At 46.9% G+C, this 11550-nt stretch overlaps 1 non-coding gene across 1 annotated transcript; it reads left to right on the plus strand.

Moving 5' to 3' along the window:
- The first annotated feature begins 3480 nt into the window (after window positions 1-3480).
- Window positions 3481-3618, plus strand: LOC114816606. Its single transcript, XR_003764410.1, has one exon. It is a non-coding gene; the product is annotated as a small nucleolar RNA SNORA7 (small nucleolar RNA).
- The last annotated feature ends 7932 nt before the right edge of the window (window positions 3619-11550 follow it).

Genomic DNA, 11550 nt, shown 5'->3' on the forward strand with positions numbered 1-11550 from the left:
ATTGCTCCTCTCCTATCCTGGCCTATCTTCTCCACCATCACCTCTGCTATATCGGACTCTCCTTAAAACGCTTAGTACAGTGCTCTGCGCACAGTGAGCTCTCGTAAATATGACTGGTTGATTGATCGATTGATTGACCAGCCTCAGGACAGTCTCAGATTCACAGGTGTTTGGGTCAATAGCCTGGGCTTCACTTCCCAAAACGGTGGCTTTAGTTATTGATACTGTGAATTCCTGTCAGGAGGAAACAAAGAATCAAGAACATGGAACAAAACCAACAGTGAACTTGGTTAAGTGGGATACGGATATCAACAGTGCTCTGCACATAGTAAGCGCTCAATAAAAACGATTAAATGAACAGTGGCCATATTCAATTTTGTCTACCGACCATGCTAGAGTATAATAATGTTGGTATTTGTTAAGCGCTTACTATGTGCAGAGCACTGTTCTAAGCGCTGGGGGAGATACAGGGTAATCAGGTTGTCCCACGTGAGGCTCACGGTCTTCATCCCCATTTTACAGATGAGGGAACTGAGGCCCTGAGAAGTGAAGTGACTTGCCCACAGTCACACAGCTGACAAGTGGTGGGGCCAGGTTTCGAACCCATGACCTCTGACTCCAAAGCCCAAGATCCGTCCACTGAGCCACGCTGTATCATCTGTAGTGATGGACTGAAAACACATTAGACTGAGAAGCGGCATGTCCTAGTGGAAAGAGCCACGGGTCTGAGAGTCAGAGGACCTGGGTTCTAATCTTGACGCTGCCACTCGTCTGTTGCTAAGTGACATTAGGCAAGTCACCTTACTTCTCTGGGTCTCGCTTTCCTCATGTGTAAAATGGGGATTAAACACCTGTTCTCTCTCGCCCCGAGACCGGGAGGCTCATGTGGGACAGGGACTGTGTTCGACCTGATTGTCTTGTATCTACCCAAATATTCACCGTAGCCCTTGGCAGATAGTAAGTTGTTAACAAGCACCACACATTATTATGGTGTAGTGGTTAGAGCACGGGCCTGGGAGTCAGAAGGTCATGGGTTCTAATCCCGGCTCTGCCCCTTGTCTGCTGTGTGGTCTTGGGCAAGTCACTTCACTTCTCTGTGCCTCAGTCACCTCATCTGTAAAATGGGGGTTGGGACTGTGAACACCATTTGAGACAGGGACTGTGCTCAACCTTAGCTTGTAAATAAATGTTGGTATTTGTTAAATGCTTACTATGTGCAGAGCACTGTTCTAAGAGCTGGGGTAGATACAGGGTAATCAGGTTGTCCCCTGTGTATCAGGTTGTATCTACCCCAGCGCTTAGTACAATGACTGGCACATAGTAAGCACTTAGCAAATACCATAATAATAATACTTATTATTATTAACGGAAGTTGCCATTGTTGTAGAAGCTGTAGCAAACATGGCTAAGGAGGGGTGGTCCACTAGGAAGCAGGTAAGTTGTTTTTCTCCTTTGATTTTGCCATGTAGTTCCCCTGGTAATAATAATGATAATAATAATAATAATGGTGGTATTTGTTAAGCGCTTACTATGTGCCAAGCACTGTTCTAAGCGCCGGGGGCGTACAAGGTGATCAGTTTGTCCCATGTGGGGCTCACAGTCTTCATCCCCATTTTACAGATGAGGTAACTGAGGCGCAGAGAAGTGAAGTGACTTGCCCAAAGTCCCACAGCTGGCAAGCGGCGGAGCCGGATTTAGAACCCATGACCTCTGACTCCCAAGCCCGGGATAGACGTCTTACTGAGAAGCAGTGCGGCTCAGTGGAAAGAGCACAGTTCTAATCCCAGCTCTGCCGTTTCCGTGATGTGTAATTTTGGGCAAGTCCCTTAACTTCTCTGTGCCTCAGTTCCTTCATCTACAAAATGGAATTTCAAAACGTGTTCTCTCTCCTCCTAATTAGTCATTCATTCAATTGTATTTATTGAGCACTTACTCTGTGCGGAGCACTGTTTAAGTGCTTGGAAAGTACAATTCAGCAATAAAGAGAGACAATCCCTGCCCACACCGGGCTTACAGTCTAGAAGTGGGGAGGCAGACATCCAAACAAGTAAACAGATATCAATATAAATAAATACAATTGTAGATATATATATATATATCCATGTCAAAACAAGAAAACAGGCATCAATGTTTACGTATCACATATATACATAAGTGATACATAATGTTTATGTATCACATACATACATATATATATATGTTTATGTATCACATATATACATAAGTGATATGGGGTCGGGGGGGGGGGAGAGGAAAGGGAGAGAGTCGAAGTGATGTGGAAGGGAGGGGGAGCTGAGGAAAAGGGGGGCTTAGTCTGGAAAGGCTTCTAGGAGGAGATGAGCTTTCAGTAGGGCTTTGAAGGGGAAAAGAGGGATTTTTTCTGGGCATTCCAGGTCACAGGTAGGATGTGAGCCAGGGGTCGACGGGGAGACAGGTGAGAATGAGGCACAGTGAGAAGTTTAGCACCAGAGGAGAGGACTGTGTGGGCTGGGCTGGAGAAGGAGAGAAGGGAGGCGAGGTAGGAGCGGGCAAGGGGATGGAGCGCTTCGAAGCCAAGGGTGAGAAGTTTTTGTTTGATATGGAGGCAGATAGGCAACCACTGGAGATTTTTGAGGAGGGGGGTGACCTGACCTGAACATTTTTGTAAAAGATAATCCAGGCAGTCGAGTGAAGTATAGACTGAAGCGGGGAGAGACAGGAGGTTGGGAGGCTGATGCAGTCATCCAGTCGGGAGAGGATGAGTGATTGTACTAACGTAGTAGCAGTTTAGATGGAGAGGAAAGGGTGGATCTTAGCGATGTTATGAAGGTGAGACCGGCAGGCTTTGGTGACCGATAGGATATGCGGGTTGAATGAGAGAACAGAGTCGAGGATGACACCATGGTTAGGGGCTTGTGAGATGGGAAGAATGGTCATGCCATCCACAGTAATGGAAAAGTTAGGGCAAGGAAAGGGTTTTTGGGAGGGAAGATGAGGAGTTCTGTCTTGGACACGTTAAGTTTTAGGTGGCGGGACATCCGAGTAGCGATGTCCTGACAGCAGGAGGAGATGCGAGCCTGGGGGAAGGGAGAGAGAACAGGGAAGGAGAGATAGATTTGGGTGTCATCCTCATAGAGATGATCGTTGAAGCCGTGGGAGCGACTGAGTTCTCCAAGGAAGTGACTGTATGGAGAAGAGAAGGGGACCAAACACTAACCCTTTAGGAACCCCTACAGTTAGAGGATGGGAGGGGGAGGAGGAGCCCTCGAAGGAGGCTGAGAATGAGCGGCCAGTAGATGAGAGGAGAACCAGGAGAGGACGGAGTCCGTGAAGCCAAGGTTGGCTAACGTGTTGAGGAGAAGGGGATGGTCCACAGTGTCAGAGTCAGCTGAGAGGTCGAGGAGGAATAGGATGGAGTAGGAGCCGTTGGATTGGACAAGAAGGAGGTACTGTGAGCCCTCTATGGTAGCTGATTATCTCATATCTACTACTATGGCGATTCCCCCTTCAGGATGGCACCTGGAGAGATTCCAGTCCTCTACCAGTCTCGACTACGGGAGGGAGAGTCGAACAGAGGCCTATCTATTCCATTCCTAGCTTGGCCAGTGGCTAGCGAGTGGAAGGCCATCTGCTACAAGTCAAAACTCCCCCGTGCGGGGCAGAAGCGGCACGGGAGAGAGTCGAGGGAGGAGACTCAAGTTTACCGCACGCAAGGAGGCGATGGTCAACAACTTATGGATGGTCAACAACTACCTGAATGACTGCATATGGAGAACGGGGCGTTTTGGGAGAGATGCGTCCGTGGTGTCGCTGTGGGTCAGATATGACTCGCCAGCATAAGACAAGACCATGGTGACTGGCACTTAGTAAGCCCTTGGCAAATAGCATTGTTATTGTGGTTATCATTATTATTGTTATCTCAGCTATATGTTGTGTAATTTAGCACTGATTAGCAAGTTGATAGATAATTATGTTGAGCAATTTTATTTTTTCCTGATGTTTGTTAAGCCCTTCTTATGTGCCAGGCACTGTTCTAAGAGCTGGGGTAGATACAAGCTAATGTTGAACACAGTCCCTGTCCCACCCTGGGGCTCACAGTCTTATCCTCCATTTTACAGATGAGGGAACTGAAGCTCAGAGAAGTTACATGACTTGCCCAAAGTCACACAGTGGATAAGTAGCACAGCTGGGATTAGAACCCAGGGCCTTCTGTCTCTCAGGCTCCATAAAGCGAAGGGGAAAATACAATAGAGTTAGTTGTCAAGATCCTGCCTTAAATGCTAATGAGATTCAATCAGTCAAACAGTCAAAGTTTAATTTTCTCCATATTGCATCCAAGGAAGGGGAAATAATAATGACTGTGGTATTGGTTAAGCACATGCTATATGCCAAGCACTGGAATAATAAAAATAAGGATGGTATTCGTTGAGCACTTACTCTGTGCCAGGTACTGTGCTAAGCACAGGGGCGGACACAAGCAAATAGGGCTCGACACAGACCATGTCCCACGTGGGGCTCACAGTTTCAATCTCCATTTTACAGATGAGGTAACTGAGGCCCAGAGAAGTGAGGTGACTTGCCCAAGGTCACCCAGCAGACAAGTGGCAGAGCCGGGTTTAGGACCCATGACCTTGTGAATCCCAGGATCGCACTAAGCAGTGGAGCAGACACAAGATCATCAGGTCCCACCTGGCTCTCACAGTCTAAATTGGGAATAGGACAGATATCGAATCCCCATCTGGCAGATGAGGGAACCGAGGCACAGAGAAATTAAGTGACTCGCCTAAAGTCACTCAGCGGACAAGCTGGGATTAGAACTCAGACCTTCCGTCTCCCAGGCCTGTGGTCATTCCACTAGGCCATGCTGCTCCTCACTACGCTTCACCTCTTCTCAAAGAAATAGCAGTGGGATCGAATCCCTTTGAGACAAATGGCCAGAAACCAGCAAGTTTTTCCTGTAGTGTTGCCATGGCAACACCAATTTCTTCTGTCATCATGACCCGATGATGCTTGAAAGAACTTTTTTTTTTAGAAACTGCTTTCCCTTCAGAGAGAAGGAGAAAAAAATAGATCTCTAAACTATTTTGCCTAGCTGATCTTTCCACAATCCCCAAAGCCTTGCCACGTACTGTTCAGCCGTTGTCTGACCATGTAGCTCCTGAGGGAAATCTTCAAACTTAAACTATCCTTAAAATTTGCTAGACAAAGCAACCGTACGCACGGTAGGATTGCGTCAGAGCCAGGTGGAGTCTATATTGATTCTCACCTGGAAGCTTTCTCTTTCCTTTCTTCTCCAAAGAGGAAGTTGCTTCAACCCGGTGAAAAGCAGCTTGGCCTAGTGGCTAGAGCCCGGGCCTGGGAGTCAGGAGAATCTGGGTTCTAATCCTGACTCCGCCACCTGTCTTCTGTGGGACCTTTGGCAAGTCACTTCTCTGGGTCTCATCTGTAAAATGTGGATTAAGGGGGTGAGCGTCACATGGGACATGGACTGTGTCCAACCTGATTAGCTTGGCTCTACCCCGCAATTTAGCACAGTGCCTGGCACATAGTCAGTGCTTAACAAGTAACCAAAACTGCAGAGCTGGCAGGTGTGTTCCCTTCCCACCACACACTTACAGTCTGGTGGGGGGCAGAAGTAAATAGAAATAAATAAATTATGGATATAGACGTAAGTGCTGAGGGGCTGATGGAGGGTGGCGAGTACCAAATATTGTAATAATAATAATAATAATGATAATCCCTGTCCTTAGAAGGTATCTCATCATCACCAAATGGTATTCAACAACACAGGGCGACAGAGAAGGGGGTCAGAAAAAAGGAAATGAGGGCTTAGTCAGTCAGACAGTTAATCGTATTTATTGAGCTCTTACTCGGTGCAGAGCACTGTACTAAAAGCTAGGGAAAGGACAGTGTAACAGAGTTGGAAGACATGTTCCCTGCCCACAATGTTGTCTAAGCTGGGCTAGATATTCCTTGGAAGATCTCATTCATTCAATCGTATTTATTGAGCACTTACTTTGAGCACTGTACTAAGCGCTTGGGAAAGCAAAAATCGACAAAAAACAGTGACCTTCCCTGCCCACAATGAGCTTACAGTCTTACTGGAGCAGAGTGGCCTAGTAGAAAGAGAGAATCAGAAGACCTGGGTTCTGATCTCCACTCTGCCACTTATCTACTGTGTGACCTTGGCAAAGTCACCTCACTTCTTTGTTCCTCAGTTACCTCGTCTATAAAATGGGGTTTAAGTTTGTGAGCCCCATGTGGCGGACATGGACTGTGTCCACTCTGTTTGTCTCACATCTACCCCATTGCTTAGTACAGTGCCTGACACAGAGTAAGCGCTTTAATAAATGCTATTTAAAAAAACCAAGCCCCATGTTGGACACAGACTATCCAACCTGATTATCTTGTATCTACCCCACTGCTTAGTAATGCCATAATAATAAACGCTTAACCCATACCATAAAAGAACTGATTAGTTTGTCTCTATCCCAGGGCTTAGTACAGTCCCCGGCAAATATTGAGCACTTAAATACCTTCTAAAAAGAAAACAAAAAACAGCAGTTGCAGGAAACAGTGCTGATGATTCAAATGTTCCAATTGGGCTTGTGACTCAGAAATGTAATCTACTGAAACAACATGGAATGAGGAGCCTCCTCACTTTTGTTAGCAGAAGATAACGCTAACAATAATAATGGTATTTGTTAAGCGCTCACTTTGTGCTAGGCTCTGTACTGAGCACTGGGGTGGATATGAGCAAATCGGGTTCGACACAGTCCCTGTTCCAAGTGGGGCTCACAGTCTCAATCCCCATTTCACAGATGAGGGAACTGAGGCCCAGAGAAGTGAGGTGACTCGCCCGAGGTCACACAGCAGACAGGTGGCAGAGCCGGGATTCGAACCCGTGACCTTCTGACTCCCAGGCCGGGGCTCTACCCACTATGCCATGTAGTTGGAAGCTTTGTACTATACGTAGTGGCCCAATTTGTCGGCGTGTGCAGCGGACGTGTCTGTTTATTGTGGTAGTGTACTCTCCCAAACGCTTAGTATAGTGTTCTGCGCACAGTAAGGGTTCAATAAATACAATTGAATTAATGAATGAACTGTGTGACTGACTTGCTGCTTCCTCCCTTCCTGCGTAGTGAAGGGAAAGGGTGATGATGATGACGACGGTGGTATTTGTTAAGCGCTTACTAGGTGCCAGGCACTGTACTAAACGCTGATGGGAGATGCAGTCTGAAGCAGCACCTTAGTAGAGACGATTTCCAGTCAGAAGGCGGCGTGAAGGGAAGCCAAAGGGACTTTTTATCTCTGCAGCGAGAGGGACCTTGTTAGGAGGGATCCTTCTAATAATAATAAAAATAAAGTTGGTATCTGTTAAGCGCTTACTATGTCCCAAGCACTGTTCTAAACACTGGCGGGGATGCAGGGTAATCTGGTTGTCCCACCTGGGGGTCACAGTCTTCATCCCCATTTTACAGGTGAGGTCAGCGAGGCCCAGAGAAGTGAAGTGACTTGTCCAAGGTCACACAGCTGACAAGTGGCAGAGGCGGAATTAGAAGCCACGACCTCTGACTCCCAAGCCCGGGCTCTTTCCACTGAGCAACGCTGCTCCTCGATCAGACTGTGAGCTCGTTGTGGGCAGGGAATGTGTCTGTTTGTTGGTCTCCTGTACTCTCCCAAGCGCTTAGTACAGTGCTCTGCACATGGTAAGCACTCAATAAATACGATCGAATGAAGGAACGAATCTGATCTTCTGTTTTGAGCCCCAAGCGGGGCTCGGAGCAGGTAGCTGGGGCAACCTTATGAAGCCTTATGCGGAGAGGCAGCGTGGCCTAATGGGTAGAGCCCGGGCCTGGGAGTCTGAAGGACCTGGCTTCTAATCCCTGCTCCTCCACTTGTCTGCTGCGTGACCTCGGGTAAGTCGCTTAACTCCTCTGTTGCCTCCGTTACCTCATCTGATCCCAGCTTCTCCGCTTGTTTGCCGTGTGATCTTGGCCAAGTCACTTAACTCCTCTGGGCCTCAGTTACCTACCTCATCTGTAAAATGGATATTTGAGACCATGAGCCCCACATGGGACAGGGAGCGTGTTTCAACACGATTCGCTTGTATCTTCCCCGGCGTTCAGTACGGTGGCTGGTACATAGTAAGTGCTTAACAAATACCATTTTAGAAAAAGGCTGACCCTGTTCTTGGCCCATTTTTTGAATCTAATGAAGGCATTAGAGAGCCGTATCACCTAGTGGATAAAGCTCAGGCCTGGAAGTCAGAGGTCCTGGCTTCGAATCCCTGCTCTGCCATTCATTCGTTCATTCAGTCGTCTTTATTGAGCACTTACTATGTGCAGAGCACTGTACTAAGTGCTTGGAACGTCCAATTCGGCAACAGATAGAGACAATCCCTGATCAACAAAGGGCTCACAGTCTAAACGGGGGAGACAGACAACAAAAAACAAAACAAGTAGCCACTTGCCCGCTGTGAGACCTTGATTAATACACTGAACTTCTCTGGTTGGGAGCAGCATGGTGTAGTGGATAGACCCTGGGACTGGGAGTCAGAAGGTTTTGGGTTCTAATCCCGGCACCTCCACTTGTCTGCTAGATGACCTTGGGTAAATCACTTCACTTCTTTGGGCCTCAGTTCCCTCATTTGTAAAATAGGGATCCAGACTGTGAGCCCCATGTGGGACAACCTGAATAGCTTGTATCTCCCCCAGCACTTAGAACAGTTCATGGCACATAGTAAGCCTTAACAGATACCAGAATTATTATTATTATTATAATTGAATATTACAAGTACTATTATTGTTGATTAAAATATTTTGGCTACTGCCCTCTTTGAAAAAGAAAAACCTTCTGACCGATAGTCAACGGGCTAAATGACGCCTGCATAATTCAGGGTGGGTTGTTGGGTTTTGTTTTTTTCTTTTAATAGCTCAGATTCCCCCGGATCCAAGACAATGCAGTTATATTTCCCTTTCTTTCTATCAAGGGACTATGACAGTTAAAATTATAATTACCCTCCTTGAACTGTCTGTATAAATCTGGGGAACGTGTTTTCTTTTGCTATTCCACGTGGGTGCTGATTGATTTTCCTTCTGAACGGCTGACTGTTCTCTCCTCAGGAACCATCAGATAGCAGAAATTCAGGGACCCCGTGCGGGGCCTGAAGCATTTCACCATATTTCTTGCTGATGAGAGGACAAAAAGTAGTTTATATGTCCGTGGTCTCCCACAAGTTCTGGTTCCATTTTTTAGCTTCTGAACCATTTTGGAAATTTGAGATTTCCAGTGCTATTAGAGAGGGAGATATAAAAGAAATGGACAAAAGCCTGGACGGGGCTTTGAGGACTGTGGAACTCTAGACTGTAAGCTCACTGTGGACAGGGACTGTGTCTGTTTTTTCTTATATTGGGCTCTCCCAAGCATTTATTACAGTGCTTCGCACACAGTAAGCGCTCAATAAATCGTGGCTCAGTGGAAAGAGCCTGGGTTTGGGAGTCAGAGGTCATGGGGTCTAATCCCGGCTCCGCTGCTTTTCAGCTGTGTGACTTTGGGCAAGTCACTTCACTTCTCTGTGCCTCAGTTACCTCATCTGGAAAATGGGGATTCAGTCTGTGAGCCCCATGTGGGACAACCTGATCATCTTGTATCTTCCCCAGCGCTTAGTACATGCACATAGTAAGCGCTTAACAAATACCATGATCGTCAATAAATATGATTGAATGAATAAATGAATAGTGAGCACTCAATAAATACTACTGAATGAATGAACGAAGTGCGGAAACTGGAGGGAGTAGAATCTTATTTTCTTACGGTATTTGTTAGGTGCTTACTATTTGTCAGGTACTGTACAAAGCGGTGGGGTAGATGCACTGTTTTGTTTTCTGTCTCCCCCTTCTAGACCGTGAGCCCATCGTTGGGTAGGGATTGTTTCTATCTGTTGCCAAGTTATACTTTCCAAGTGTTTAGTAGAGTGCTCTGCACACAGTGAGCGCTCAATAAATACGATTGGATGAACGAATGAATGAAAGAGCAAGAAATGGTCCCTGTCTCACAGGGCGCTCACAGTCTTAATCCTCATTTTTTTTACAGATGAGGTAACCGAAGCCCCGATGAGTTAAGCGACTTGCCCAAGGTCACCCAGCAGACAAGTGGTGGGGCCAGGATTAGAACCCACATCCTCTGACTCCCAGGCTCCTGTTCTCGTCGCTAATCTTCTGAAAGCATAACGGGGATGACAGATCATTTAAACCAGCTTCAAAGGCTCCTTGAAAACAAGAACAGCGTTTGTCATATGGCCCGCAAAGAAAAACAAAGACAAACTTTTCCGATTAAGGAGTGTTGTATTTAACACATTAGAGTCACAGTCATATGAGCTGAAAAGTTGACTCAGTAGAACTGGAAGAGGAAAATCAGCGTGGCCTAATGGATAGAGCGCGGGTCTGGGAGTCAGAAGATTCTGGGTTCTAATCCCTGCTTTGCCACCTGGCTGCTGGGTGACCTTGGGCAAATCACTTCACTTCTCTGGGCCTCAGTTCCCTCATCTGGAAAATGGGATTAAGAGCATGAGCCCCATGTGGGACAGGGAACGTGACCAACCCGATTAACTTGTATCTACCCCAGTGCTTAGAATGGTGCTTGGCACAAAGGAAGCACTTGACACGTACCATGATTATTAACCTGCGGCATTCGTTAAGCGTTTACGGTGTGTCAAACACCGCTCTGCGTGCGGGGGTAGGTACGACAGACAGATTAAGTCACACAGAGTCTATGTAGGAGGGAGAATGGGCAGTCAATCCCCATTTTACAGTTGAGGAAATTGAGATACAGAAAAGTGACCTGCCCGGGGTCACTCAGCAAGCAGCTAGCAGAGTTGGGAGGAGAGCCCGGGTCCTCTGGCTTCCAGGCCCGAGCTCCTTCCACCGGGTCACGCTGCTTCTTCTCGTGATGGAACCGACCCTGGTGCCTAGCAGAGCATTTCACAGGACTTCCGGGAGTAGATAGAGATTTCTACAGAAGATAGCTTGCCGATGCCCGTGAAAGAAATTCCAGGTGGCATGGGGTTTTGATAAATAATAAGTTAGTCCCCACCCTTTCCTCTTCCCCATTCTATTCCTCTGTTTGTCTTTGTCCTCGTAAACCCTAGACTGTAAACTCTTCATGGGAGGGAACTTGTCTCCTAACCAACCCTGTTACTCTCCTAAACGCTTAGTACAGTGCTCTGTATGCGGTAAGCGCTCAATAAATGCCATTGGTTGATTGACTGGTGTCTTCAAAAGGAGGAGAGATGATCTTACATCGTTCTGGTTTGGGTCCACCTGATTAACCTGTGCTCTCAGGACAGTGCCAGGCACATAGTAAGCACCAAACACAGATTATTATTATTGTTATCTATAGAAGAAGCCACCCGGTGGGATGAGGGGCCCCTTTCTTTTTGGCTAGCCCCTTTCTTTTTGGCTACCAGAGTCGTTGGTGGGTATGTTCATTCTCTCTCCCTCTTCAGTACTTCATCGGAGTTGAAATGAGCTTTGCCACGAGTGAGATGTGAAGAACCGAAGGCAATTGCCG

Source organism: Ornithorhynchus anatinus, chromosome 1 (assembly GCF_004115215.2).
Source record: "Ornithorhynchus anatinus isolate Pmale09 chromosome 1, mOrnAna1.pri.v4, whole genome shotgun sequence".
In the NCBI taxonomy this organism is placed as follows: domain Eukaryota; kingdom Metazoa; phylum Chordata; class Mammalia; order Monotremata; family Ornithorhynchidae; genus Ornithorhynchus; species Ornithorhynchus anatinus.